General features: G+C 38.0%; 1 protein-coding gene across 4 annotated transcripts in view; it reads left to right on the top strand.

Annotated features, from left to right (window-relative positions):
- Positions 1-13,438, top strand: part of DMD (dystrophin) — a 1,006,632-nt gene that overhangs the window by 908,976 nt on the left and 84,218 nt on the right. The window lies entirely within an intron of this gene.

Genomic DNA, 13,438 nt, shown 5'->3' with positions numbered 1-13,438 from the left:
ATTTCTCCATCTATAAACTTTTAGTACAAGTAATCTGGAGTAAAGGCATCTTGAAATTTTACTTCAGTGTTTAGAAGGAAATTTCTTCCAGATTTCTGCCAGCAGGAGCATTTTAGCCACTAGGACCCAGTTGTTGAAAAGCATATTTAATCTCTATACTTCAGTTTACTTTAAGTATCACCAGAAAATTAGAGGTTAAAAAACTGACTCCCAAAGGTCTCTTACTGATGAGCTCACCACCATTTCCAAATACTGCTTTGAACTTCGGACTTCTTAACTGAGCTATTTTGATATAAACCATCACTAGAAGCATAAACGACAACCACCAAGAGATCACCTTTCTGGCCATAGGTGCATTCACCTTATTTGTTCTTTTAATTGCTGCCTGTTAATGGAAGTGCTTATTCTTCTAGTACTGCTGTAATATTAGCAAACAATTTAAAACACTTAGCAGACTGTTCAGTTGCAGGCAGTGTTCTATATCTTCATGTTTGACCAGTGTTTTCTCCTGCACATTCCTGATTCATCTGCTTTTCCGCTATTCTAATTGTGCTATGGCACAAAAGCAATGAAAACCTTACTAATACGGTCATTACATGTTAGTGCTTGCTTTCATATGCTATTATTTCTTCTCCTGTTTCCAGTTTGAGGGAGGACTAAACATTTCATTGCACTCTTAACAGCCTTGAAATGAGCAGAAGGACCTACTAAGGACTCTAAGTTATGTTGGGGGCAGTTTAGGCTCCCGTCAGACTTAATGTCAGAAGATTGGAAATCAAATTTAAGTTCTGCGCCGAAAGCAGCTTGCATGGATTGAGAGATACGTTCATTGATTTCAGCAAAGTTACTTCTTATTTTAGCAGTGTAAAAGGGATCAGAATCTGGCTCTCAGCATTTCCTCTCATGTATCATGTTTTTTCACATCAGTGCCCAAAGTATTGTGGAATAAACGTTTGCTGCTGGCAAAACGCGAATCTGTACCTGTACAGTTTTCTCTTGAGAAAACTGAGTGCAAAACCCTCAGCACTGCTTTGCTTTGGGGCGTTTGTTCACTATCCTAGAAATAAGGAGTGGAAAAGAGTCTGTCAGTGTGAATCTTTTTATCAAACTCACCTGTGTGGGTATGCCCACGTCGTGTGGTCTCACAATAGTCCTCTCTGGTTTGGATTGAGTCAGCCAATGGGACTCCCTTGTCCTGTGTCGGTCTCGATGTTGGTTTTGGTCAATGGCATGTATTTGTAACAGCCAGAGACCTCCCGAACAATTCTCCTTTGGTACACATGGTTTTTAAAGTACTTATCAACTTTTTTCCCCCATTTTATAAAGCCAAATTAAATTTCCGCTGACTTTAAGCAGATCTTTCTGACTCTTACTCACTCTTCCTTTTTCTTTCCGTTATGCATAAGTTTATCTCCTACAAATATTCATTTAAAGTCCTTAGAGCCCAATGTTGCTCTGACATCTTCAGACTGAAGTTCTGCTCATCTGTTTTCCCAGTGCTGCAGCAAGTTTCAAGGACACCGACAAAGACTGTCGCTGCCTTGCCTTGTCTTGTTGCATCTTGCAGATTTTCAGCTTTCCTCAATTCTCTCTTTATTAATCTTCCCAATAATTGTTAGACATTTACACCCACACACTTTCCTTAAGTCACAGCTTTCCTCTTCTTTGTGTAGAAGTTAGACAAAAGAGACAACCAACCAAAAAATTCTAGAAAACTGCCTCCTGCCATGTTCTCTAGATTTTTAGTTTTCCTGGATAATTTGCTTGCCACAATCTTTCCTGTCTGAGCTCAGCCTGCTGCAAGGCTCAGCACTCTCCAAAACCACAGCTCAAATATATTCTAATTTTATACTCTTCTGGTCTTTTTGCCACTATCTCAAAGAAGTATGTGGTGTGCCTGAAGTAGGAGTATTTACCTGAAATTTTTGTTGTTGTTGTTTCAGAAACCTTCCTGAATTATACAGAATTTCCTTTTTGTATTTACTATTAAAGTATCATATGTGCTGGTGAATAATAAGTAAATCTCTTCAGCAAAATAAGAATAATTTGGGGGGCTTTAACGTAAGCTGTTCATAAGTGTAATACGTACTGACAACCTTTAACATGGCTTCACCTAACAGATTCCCATTGCGAGTGAGACCAAACAGGTGGCAACCCCCATCAGTGCCTTGTTATCACTGAGAAGCTTTGATCTACCTAATGTATAATAAATAAGATTCTGCATTTTAATCATCTTGCTGCTTTCATATCACTTGTGTTGCAAACTCTTATTTCCAAAAACCCATCCTGACTTTGTTGATCTTTTTTTAAAATTAGATTATTTTTGATCATTTATTTATTTCAACATACCTACCAGTAGACAGATGATACACCAGCCGGAAGTTATTATACTGTATACCCACCACTTCCCTATCTATCTTTGTCCTATTCCTATGCCTGCCAAAGATGCAGCCATTCTTATTTTTTTTTTTTTACTTTACAGCATGTAAGAGACTGACCAGGTGATCCTTTTAGGTTAAAATATTGGCTAACAGAAAATGCAATTAGGCTTAAAGTTCCCCTTCTTTCTACATGTACTCCTCACCCTAAAGCTGCATTATGCCTTTATGCTCCAGTAAAGACCAAAAATGTATTTTACCAAGGAAATAAACTTGAAGAGTTCCTTAAAAATAGCAATCTCAATTCTGCTCCTACGTATATACAACAATCTAAGATTGGTGCTGTAGTATTGTTAGCAATTTAGTACTCATATTACTATTCAAATTCCTTGTAATTGTGGTCAGTCTGATTGTTTCAAGGGAGGGGGGATCGGACCAAACCATATCTATAAAAAGACATTATTGAAACCAATATTAACATAGAATAGTGCTGCATTGCTTATGAATAGGTATTTTTTTCCGACAACATGCTTTATCTTGTATTCACCGAAATCCAGTGCTGAATTTCTCACCAAATTATGTAATGTCAAACTTAGCACTTAATTAAACGTTGAGTTAGAAAGAGGAAAACTATAGAATAGACACTTAAATTGTTCTGTAAAAGGTATTTTAAATTAGCCTCTTAATTGCAGATTACACAAAAAGACAAAGTAGAGAAAAATATATCATCATAACGACCTAAATTAAGAAAATACGACCTGTCTTTTTCAATGTTGGAGTTGGTGGCTGGAACTGATTTATATAAACTGTGCCCATCTAGGAACAAGCAAACCCATGAAATTAAAAATCCCTCAAATCGTTTTAAGTGAGAGAATGGGATAGCCTGCCAATGCGAGAACAACCTGTACTGACTAAGGAATGCAGCCAAAATTTTGTTTGGAGGTAAAATTCAGCTCAGTTTGTAGTATGCAGTGCACTAAAAGGGTTAGAGCATTGTCATTGCACGCTATGCTTTTGCAGTTTACAAACTTGGCAAGATGCTGTAGTGTCTGTGAATACAGAGGAGTCCAAGAGAGCAGATGAGTGTTCTTCAAAGTCCTACCTTTTACCAGTTTCTTATAGAATTTGCTAGCTAAACCATTCCTTTGTACGTAATGAAACTTTAAGAAATGCCATGAGATGCCAGCTACTCTGCTGGTATGCATTGGAAGTGCTTCTTCAATTAGTTAACTGTGTCAAAAATTGTGCCAGCTTACAAAATTTTTGACTGGAAATAATAGGTTTTTTTCTTAGAAAAATTGACTGCTGCAAACTTTGGAAATTGCATATAGAGCATTCAGCACACTTTAAAAGAAGTTACGGTATGGCTGGTCTTCACTGGTAGTGACTCACTTTTGTCAAATGAGTTGCTTTCTGGGTAAAAAATCCATTACTTAAAAAATAATTACTTTGATTACCAGCTGATTCTTTGGTAGGCTCATCAAGAAAGCTTGAGGATCTAGCACAGCAAAGCACTTGTGACTGTATTCTATGCATGGCATTTAAATCACAGGGGTTTGAGCTGATCTAGAACTCTTCTGGTTCCCCCAGCGTAGGGAGATAGTTTTGCCATTTGATGTGATGGAGTTATTCTGCAGGGACAGGCCCAACTAGTTTCAAAAAGATACCACAGGTGTGGTGGCAGTTGGGCTGCAACAACTCCCACATTAGGTCAGACAATTTGAAATGAAAAAAAAAAAAAAAAAAAAAATTTAAATTTGTAAAAAAAATAATGCCTTAGGTCCACAGGAGCAGTGGGAAGTAGAGGAGTACCACGGCCAGTCTGCCGTAGAGCGGTCCACCTCTCAGCAGTAAGAACAAGAGTCACTGTGTGAAATTTGGACCAAGAGACAACTATTATTCTCAGGGCAGACACACATAGGAGTATAGGGGTAAGATAACGTGCCACTAGAACATCCAAATAACCAAAATATTATCACCTTTGGAGAGTTGATCTTTCTTGGCTATTAAATAGACTAAATCATTTAATTAAATGGCAGCATAGACGTAATCCCACTGGTCTTGTTTTCTCCAAATTGCTAGCAAGTTTCATGTACAAGGTTGACATGGCAATAACTATCAAAACCAGTCACTTTCTTCATCTCTGACCCAACAGAGTGCACTGTCATCACCAAATGATCATTTTCATTGCATATAATCCCTTTTAAAATTTTAAAATAAATGTTAGCCTCAGTGAAGTGTAATGTTTACTATGAAAATTATCAGAAATGGCGTAAAGTAAAAAAAAAAAAAAATTCTATTTATTTGTTTGGGGAATGGAAGACTTTTAATGATGATACCTTAGTCACAAACAAGAAATGTTTCTTCTCTTTGATTCCTACATTGTAATTCTTAGAATAAAGCCAAATGAATGCTCAGTATGGCAAGCTGCTAAAAATAAAACTCTCCAAAGGTTTTAGTTCAGTGTATTAAATACAGTGATTTGATAAAACCAGTGGATTAGATGGGGTCTAATCCTTCACTCCCTGCTTGGGCTCTATGTGGCAAAACTCTTTGGCTGTCAGCTTCTGCAAATCTTTGCAAAATTATTTTTATCCTTAATAAATTATTTGCTCCGTTAGTTACCTTAAAAACAGAACAAATTGAGGGACATGGGTGGAAGGATAATAATTTGAGAAATAATGACAGTAGATTTTTAAGAATGAGAACGAAGAGCAATTGCCGCAACAGAACTATGGAAAAGTAATAAGAGATTCATTTCCGAATACTGAAAAAAATTATAATGTCCATAAGCAAAAATAAGGTTCATTACTAATGTACAGAAGTATTTAGATACCACATATCTTAACCCAGTTTTTATTTAAAAGATAAGGTTGAAGGTCTTTTTTTTTTTTTTATTTTCCCTTGGCTGATGCATATTAGTGTAAAGACATTAACTGGTGATAATTGTTTGCAAAATGACATTTGGTTCTAAAGCTGGCATCCACGAGTCAGAGCTGCTGATAGTAATTGAAGGAAAATTATTTACCTCGAGAGAAGAATGATAATTTAAAACACCACCATATTTTCTTAATATGACAGTCTGATTTTGTTATTTTGGGATTAGGGATGAATGTTCATTTGTAATGTTTCCTGAGATGGGAGGTGTGAGTTCAGATGATCCTTCTTTCCAACTTTAAGGACACTCAGAAAATCATCTTCTACACAGTTGGTAATATGTTTTCTATGTCTGTGAAATTTATGCCAGCATAAAACTGCAAATTGTGGACACTATTAAATAAACAAATGGTTTAGATCCTGTGCATGCTTTGCATTTTTAGTGTACTGTGTAGATACAGAGAATTCTTGAATTTAATCCTTTTTTTTTTCTTGAGAGGAAGGTGACAAAACTGTGTGATGTTTCTTATGACTGATAGTATGGAATTAGGTATTTTGAAGTTTTCAAATAATCTGGCATTCTGTGTCATGTGGTGAGGGAGATGATAAAGATAGATAACTCCACTTAGTCCTAGCCATAACAATTTTCTCTTCACGTCTGGACTATTTTGCAAAAAGCTGTAGATGTTGATATGGTCGAATTGTAGGTTGACATTTCTTATACTGTGTTCAAGGGAGTTAGATGTAGCAGCAGGGGTCTAAGATGTTAATATGGACTATAACCAACATTTAAATCCTTAATATTTTAGGGCTCTGTGGATTGTTCAGGATTTAGATTGCACTTCTGAAAGCAACTTCTTAAAGATGAAGTATATAGTTCCAAATACAAATTTGGAAATTGTTTGGTTAGTTCAATGTGAAAAAATGCTCAGTATAGAAAGAAAATAATATTTTGACTGATTTTGAGCTCCACACGTTCACCATTGTTCTTGATTTAATAATGGACTATAGTAGGTCCTAAAAGTCATCTGTGTACCTTTGGTCATAAATGTCAAGGCTCTTTGACTTGCGTAGACAAGGCATCTCTGGTTTTCATTGCAAGTTTTTGTGGTGAATTTGGCTGTGTTGCTAGAGAGGGAATCATCATTTTGCATGTTTATTCTTTCACGAAGAAATTCCATTTTCTGTTTAATAACAGAGATCAGAGAACTGAATGAAGGTATGCCAGTAGAATTGCAAGCCATTTGAAACCTTGTTGAGATGTACCATGAGAGGTTTGGCTCAATTCAAACGTATGAAATACTGAAAGTATACCTAGACTTTGAGTTCTATTAAATGCATTCCCATCATTAGACTTAGTTAAACATAAAGTTTAAACTGTGCAATATAGTTTAGCAACACTTTTTTTCTATCAGCTAGCATCCACAGGATTCTTTCCTGAATTAACTGCCAGCTACTATGCCAAAGATAGAAAGAGCTACACAAATGTACCTAAATGCAAAAGCTGGGAGGACTACTTTGTTTGGAAGAACCACATTATAGTTAAGTAAATGGAAGGAGCAGAAGTTGTCTGGAATTATGTGAAGCATGTGCCAAAGCGTAAACGCTTGAACTTGCCACAGGAGACTTGAATGAAATCCTTTTCTTGCACTTAGCTAAGAAATAATTTTCATCTGACCTCAAAATTCCTTTATATCCCTCTTTACTGAAGTATTTAAGTGCTAACATACATCTAGATTCAGTTAGGATAAAATATTATCTGTGCCCTAGGACATGGCTCCATGGCAGCCGATACTGCTTCATTCGTCTCTGGAAGCAGTAGTTAATGCAGGTATCTGTATGTCTATATTTGTTTCAATTGACTGTATATATAACTGCTAATTTTCACTCTTTGGCATGGACAAGATGAGACTATTGCCACTTGCCCTTAAAGGGCAGTGCCAGAGCTGTATGAACAATTGCCTTGTTTTGTAGCCAAATTGAAGTACTTTTTTTTTCATAGAATATTGTTTTGAAATTAAATAAAAAGTTTTGATTTCAGAAATGTCCAATGAGAAACTTTTCCTTTCCAGATTTTTTTCTTGCTGTTACCAAGTCTGACCTCAGTTTGGGGATAGTTGCACAACCCTAAACCTGAAGCTGCATTTCTATGCAAATAAACCATGAGAAATGTCACCTGGATCAGATGAAGGAGTTAGCCTGGATGGAATTACTGGTGAGGCTAGTTAGGTGTAGCTGCTCTCTCTTCCCACTAACTTCTCTAGGCTGGCTCCTTCCCCAAGTGCAGTGCTGCACTCTCCTCTGATTTCGGGATCCCCACGTAAGACATATAGGAAGAGAGAGCAAAGCAATCATGCTATGCAGGAAGACTAAGCTTTGCCAGTGTTACACCAGGGTATTGGGAGAAGCTGAAGACTCTCCAGTTTTGAAACTAAATCAATGCAAGTTTGATTTACCAGGGAGGGAGAACCATCCCTTTCTCACATGAGGGCTCTGCGTGGCCCAACCTAGGGAAAAGGTTAGGAATAGACCTCAAACTTACTGTATTTGTGGATCATTTTGCTCGATGTGTTTGGGAGGATGATGGAAAAGCCTAGTGGGTACATAAAAATAGGCAGGGCCTCTTGTTGTTAGAGTTCTAACGTTATGTATAGTGTATTATAATCGTCGAGGAAACAATATGGTAGTTATGACAGGTTTAAAGTATATTTTAACACAACAAAAACTACAGTTTCTGTGAGAAGACGGCAAAGCACCCATTGCTAAAATACACACAGCAAAAAAAGGAATGCATTAATTCAAAGGTGCAAAGTTTGCCTAGCTGGTGGTCTGACTGGGAACTTGCCTGCATATAGCTGTCATAAAATGCAATAGATTTAATTGTCCTCTTCTTTTACTACCTAAGGGCAGTCTTACCATTGGAACATCCCTGTACATAATCTCCTAGCACGATCTAAGTGGCTTTTTTTCCCCAAATGAGTATTTTCTCTTCTAGATAATATTTGCATAGGGACATTTTGAAAAAACATCCTCGATGAAAGAACTTTTCTATTTGTATGATATTAGTCAGAAAAAATGGTTTGATAGTGTCAAAAATACATCTATTATGGAATGCAACAAAAAAGGAAGGCATGCTTCTCCTTTAATGTATGTGGAAGCCTTTGGAAGAGAGGGCTGCTTGTTAGGGACCAGGAAAGGATGGTGGCTGGTAGCTAGCATCAGGTTTTCTGGGCCCTGAGGGAAGTAGGACTGCAATATGCAGAGTTTCTTGCTATTGAGATCTATACATTGATAGGAAACAATAGAGAAGTTAATGATTTGGGAAGCCAGTTTTTATGTTTGCCACACATAATTTTGTGCACGGAAAGAAAGATTTTGAGGTGAAAAGCGAGTCAGTGAGCAAGAGAGTTTATGAAATCCTGCTTATTTTAATCCCCCAGGAGGCAAAACAGTCATTTATTTCTAACTGGGCATGCAAAGGAAAGTAAGAAATGGAGTTTGCCTTCCTTGTTTTGTTTAATTTATCCTTATTAGTCTGCATTTTTTCTCAACCTTACTCCCTGAAATGATAACCATTCGTTTTGCCAATACAGATTACTCAAACCAAGAATTTACTATGGTATAATTATTATTTTTCAAGATTTATTTGTGTATTCTAAAGACAGCAAGCAGTTTTGCTTGGCATAAGTTTTCTGCTGGTAGATTTTAAGTCTTTTTTTGTAGGTTTCTTTTTGTTAGCTTTCCAAAAGCCTTACTTCAGAGGGGTTTTTAATACTTTTAATTATCTAGCATTTTGCCAGCATTTTGCTTCTTGATCTTCCCATTCTTGGGACTATTCACACTCCAGTTCATCTCCATCCTGGAAGAGTAGGGGTTATTCCTTTCTTAATTTTCTTTATTTCTTGTGATTTGGTATGGGAGGGAGAAAAGAGCTTTTGGTATTTACAGGTGCTTACCTGAAGAGCTCATAGTGCTGGTGGGACTGGGATGTGCTATCCACTGCATCCAGTGATGCGTGTAATCTTACTTAAATACTCTGCTCCTCTTTTCAGGGTCATACACTTGGCAGCAGAGACTGAACAAACACTCTGATACTGCAAGGTGTCTAAATTGTCACCATCAGCTTAACATAATAAATGTAGCCTCCGCGAATTAGCCTTTCCAAGATTCCAGCAGGATGAAATTCATATGTATATCTAATATATCCACAGTGACAGGCACCCTCTCATTCATCTTTTGTCAACAGCAGTGCGACGTAAGGTGCACACAGACTGCTCCTGAGGCTCCGTGATACTCGTCTCGTAGGGTGACTAAGATTTCAGTTTTAATCAGGTGTCTTTACTGTAGTAAAAGCAAGTACAGCCCAAAGGAACGCGGAGGTTGTGCCATTGTGCATTCGGCAGGAACAGATGTACTCCTGTCACACACGCTGTGCACCAGTACTTTCCATACTGTGCATTAAATTGCTGCAAGCTCTGTAATATTTACTGCAGAATTAGTTTTATTTAAAAAAAAAAAAAGAAAATAATAAGGATTTCTCTTCCTACTCTGTCTATTCCAAGAACATCTCAGTGAAACATGCCAGGCAAATTCTTGTGAGCTCCACTTGCCAGTTACACGGCTGCCTTACGGTGCGGAGAATGAGCCCTGCGCTGTGTAAGAAGCAGCACCTGCTAATACAGGACACAGATTGGGTTTCCCTCTGGACAGAAAGTGGTATGCTCCTTCCCCGACTCTCTTATGGTGTAAATAACTGATTATAAGTATACCGAGCTGTGAATGTTTTCGTAGGTCTTTAATTTACAGTGCAATGCTGGGGAAAATGAATGCAGAATTTCAAAACTATGTTCTTCATTGCATTTACAGTATTTTGATGTGCTTCCAGTGGTAATGTGCAAAGAGCCAAAAAAACCCCCAAAACCCCAAACCAGCAGCATCCAAAACAGTATTCTCTTCTGGGCTCTTCTGAGAGCGCTATCAAGAAATACTAAAAAACTCCCGGAGATGTCAGCCCTTGGAGCATATTTAAGACAGATGATCCAGGAAAGTGTCATCGTGCCATCCCAAGTGATTCTTAGTATTTATTTATACCAACAAAAAGAAAATAGACTCAAACAGCATAACGGATTAGCCAGCCCAACACAGGGCACCACAACATCTTCTTCTATGCAAGGCAAGCGCTTGCTAATCCACTACCCAGATAACTGAGAAATACTAAAGCCATACTTACAAGGAGGACTACATGCTTCACGGAACTATGGAAGCAAGACTTAGTTAATAGGAAAATGTCGTATCTTCACTTTCAATGACAGTAAAACTAAAGACATGTCTCTCTAGTTTTCTAACTCATAAAGTGCTAAACTTACAAGCAAACTTGTACATTTAATGTCTGCCCTACTAAGTAGTTTTAGGTAAGTCCCTACCCATTTCTGCATTCGGGTTTCCGTATCTGTCAGTAACATGGAGCAGTGATGCTGATATACATAAAACTTATGAAGATTTATACTCAGACATTATTGTTTAGGGATCGGTTATTTTATGTCCATATTATTATTAATTTTAATGTGTGTATGTCTGTGGCTCTTTCCCCATAGGAAAGGGACAACATTCTGAGAAGAACATGCTAAAATTGAAAAATCAGGTTTCTCAAATGCACAAGTTCCAGTAACTATTTGGACAGCAAGCAATGCAGACTGCCTGCAAATCCCGTTCATCTTTTTTTTTTTTCCTGAAAGAGTTTTGGGGTAATAAGACAGCCTCTAATTATTATCCCTCATTTATTAGGGGGATGTGATTTCGCCTTAAGCACTTGGTGTTAAATGTTAAAGAGACAGATAGATACCTTGATTAGATATAGTCCAGGACAAACCTACAGTATAAAAGAAATAAACACCGCTCTCCTTCTGATTCAGGTCTCTGTGTAGGTGCACAAATTGACTGAATAGCCCTTGGATAAGAAAAACACCACAGGGAATTAAAATTCTGCTTACTCCGTAATCCTGTTTTATTTTCTACAGGAAGAAGACTGTCTTTTATCAAATAAATGGCTTAAAATTAAGTATGGCATAAAGATTGGCTTCAGTTACAAATGCCAAAGACAGTAACCATTTACACTGCAAACAAAATATATTTTTGTAATAAATTAGGGGTAGTTTAAAAGTAATTTGGAAAAAGAGTGGTATTACTTGTGTACATTATACAGCAAAAATGTAATTCTGAGGTCAATCAAAAACAGCTAAAAGCTTTTGTGAATTTGAAGACAACAATCAGAACTACATTAAATAGATTTTTTTAATATAAAATCAAATTATAAAGTCAATAGGCCTTAATCCCTTAATCCTTCAACATTCTTGTTTTCCCCTGGATGTTCTTGAGTGGGTAATAGTTTGATTTGGGAGATCAAAGGGTTAATTTGCTTTTCAATTGAGGAATGACTCAGAGTTCCCCTTTATTGTTAAAAAAAAAAAAAAAGTGGTGTGTGGGTGTAAGGTAGGGGAAAAAAGCCAAGAAAATGGATTCACTAATTGGGGTTTTCACCTGCTGTGAGTCTAATTGAATACAATGCTTTATTTGTAACTCACGGAGAAAGAAGATTATGCAAAGTATAAGAAATTCAGACTGGTTTTTAAATTCTTATTACTTGGCACTATTGTATGGGAAAGAAGACCAATGTGATAATAGCAGCATCAAGCTTCTGTTTAGGCGGACCAGGAAACTCCAGAAACAGTAAAAATTGAAGGAATGTGTATCGGGGGTATCAGTACTAGATACTTCTTGGAGGAAAACAAACCACTTCTGCTGTGAAACGGCAGGCTTCTGGCTACCCCGAGTCCCTCTGTATGACACAGGCAGCTGCTCTCTCCTTCTAATCTCCCAAGTAATACGCTAAACATCCTATTTTAAAGACTTAAAGAGAGATCTCTCACTTCTTAAAACTTAGCTAAAGATGAGAAAAGGTGAGGTGGTTGATGTAACACAATTGACAGCCTTCAGCCAGTTCATTCACCTCAGAACTAAGGTATCTGACATAGCAATCGATCTAGTACCAAGTCCACTGAAGTAAATGGAAAATTTTCACAGAGTCTAATGAGCTTTAACGTAGCAATTTATGTTTAAACAAAAATTAATCCTCTTTGTCTTTCCATGTTGGGGTAGTGTTGTAGATCCAAGGTAACTGAAAACTGTGAATTAGACCTTTTTAAACAAATTGAATTGTCTGTAAACTATGAGAATTTAACATTGAATTCCATTAAGTTTCTTATTTGCATTTGGGGGCCTGAGGGGTTGAACCTTGAGCATCTCCCACTTCTAATGCTTCTAGAAGAAAACACTGAGGGCTTTCCTTGAGCTGCTTGTTGAGCTTTTCCTAAACTCAGATAACCCAGCTACCTGGAGCCTTAAGGGGGCCCCTAAATATCCTGGTACTTAGGGTAAAACCCACCAAGTTCAGGGCTTACCGGCATCTATGTAACAGGAAAGCAGTCTGTGGGATATTCCTGTGGTATAGAAACTATGGCTGAGATGAATTTTCTGTGCTTCTAGGCCTGCGTCTTCCCAGTGTAAAAACAGGGGTTGGGGGTGTTGTACGTTTGAAAGGCAGCCTTTTTGGGTGGCTTTACCAAGAAAGCAGAGTCTGTAAGCCTTGAGAAACGACTTGGGTTGCGTGAGGGACTTGGTTCCCTATGCAGCATTATTTTAATGAATAAAGGACAGAGATGTAAAACTTGCCCGGGAGGAGACTGGCTGTGCTGATTTGAAATGCTTATGACACTAAAGGGGGATCGTTAGCTTTTCTTTGTGTGCTGAATATCAAGTAGGAATTAATACAGCGAAACATTGCGACAGTTACTCAGCACGAGCAGAACTATTTCTTCGGCTCTGGCAATTCGGAGGGAGAAGCTCGTCCCGCCCGGTGAGGCCAAGGCAAGCCCTTAGAAACGATATTGCCCGGTTTCACTCACGAGTAAACCCCTCGGCATTTTGAGCACCGAAATTAACAGCTGCGAAGCGAAAACCCACGTGAAGGCCCCCTATCAAATCCGTCCCAGCTTCGGTGCATATTTTAATTTAAGTTTTCCTCTCAAGTCCGCTGAAAAGCGAACTCCTTTACCAGCCCCTGAGCGCACCCGTCTCCCCGGCGGGCCCGGGGGAACGCAAAGACACCCAACCTCCTCCCCCCCCCC

The sequence above is a fragment of the Haliaeetus leucocephalus genome, unplaced genomic scaffold, assembly GCF_000737465.1.
Source record: "Haliaeetus leucocephalus isolate CR32 unplaced genomic scaffold, Haliaeetus_leucocephalus-4.0 Scaffold317, whole genome shotgun sequence".
NCBI classification, from domain to species: domain Eukaryota; kingdom Metazoa; phylum Chordata; class Aves; order Accipitriformes; family Accipitridae; genus Haliaeetus; species Haliaeetus leucocephalus.
This window is presented reverse-complemented; position numbering and strand designations above follow the sequence as displayed.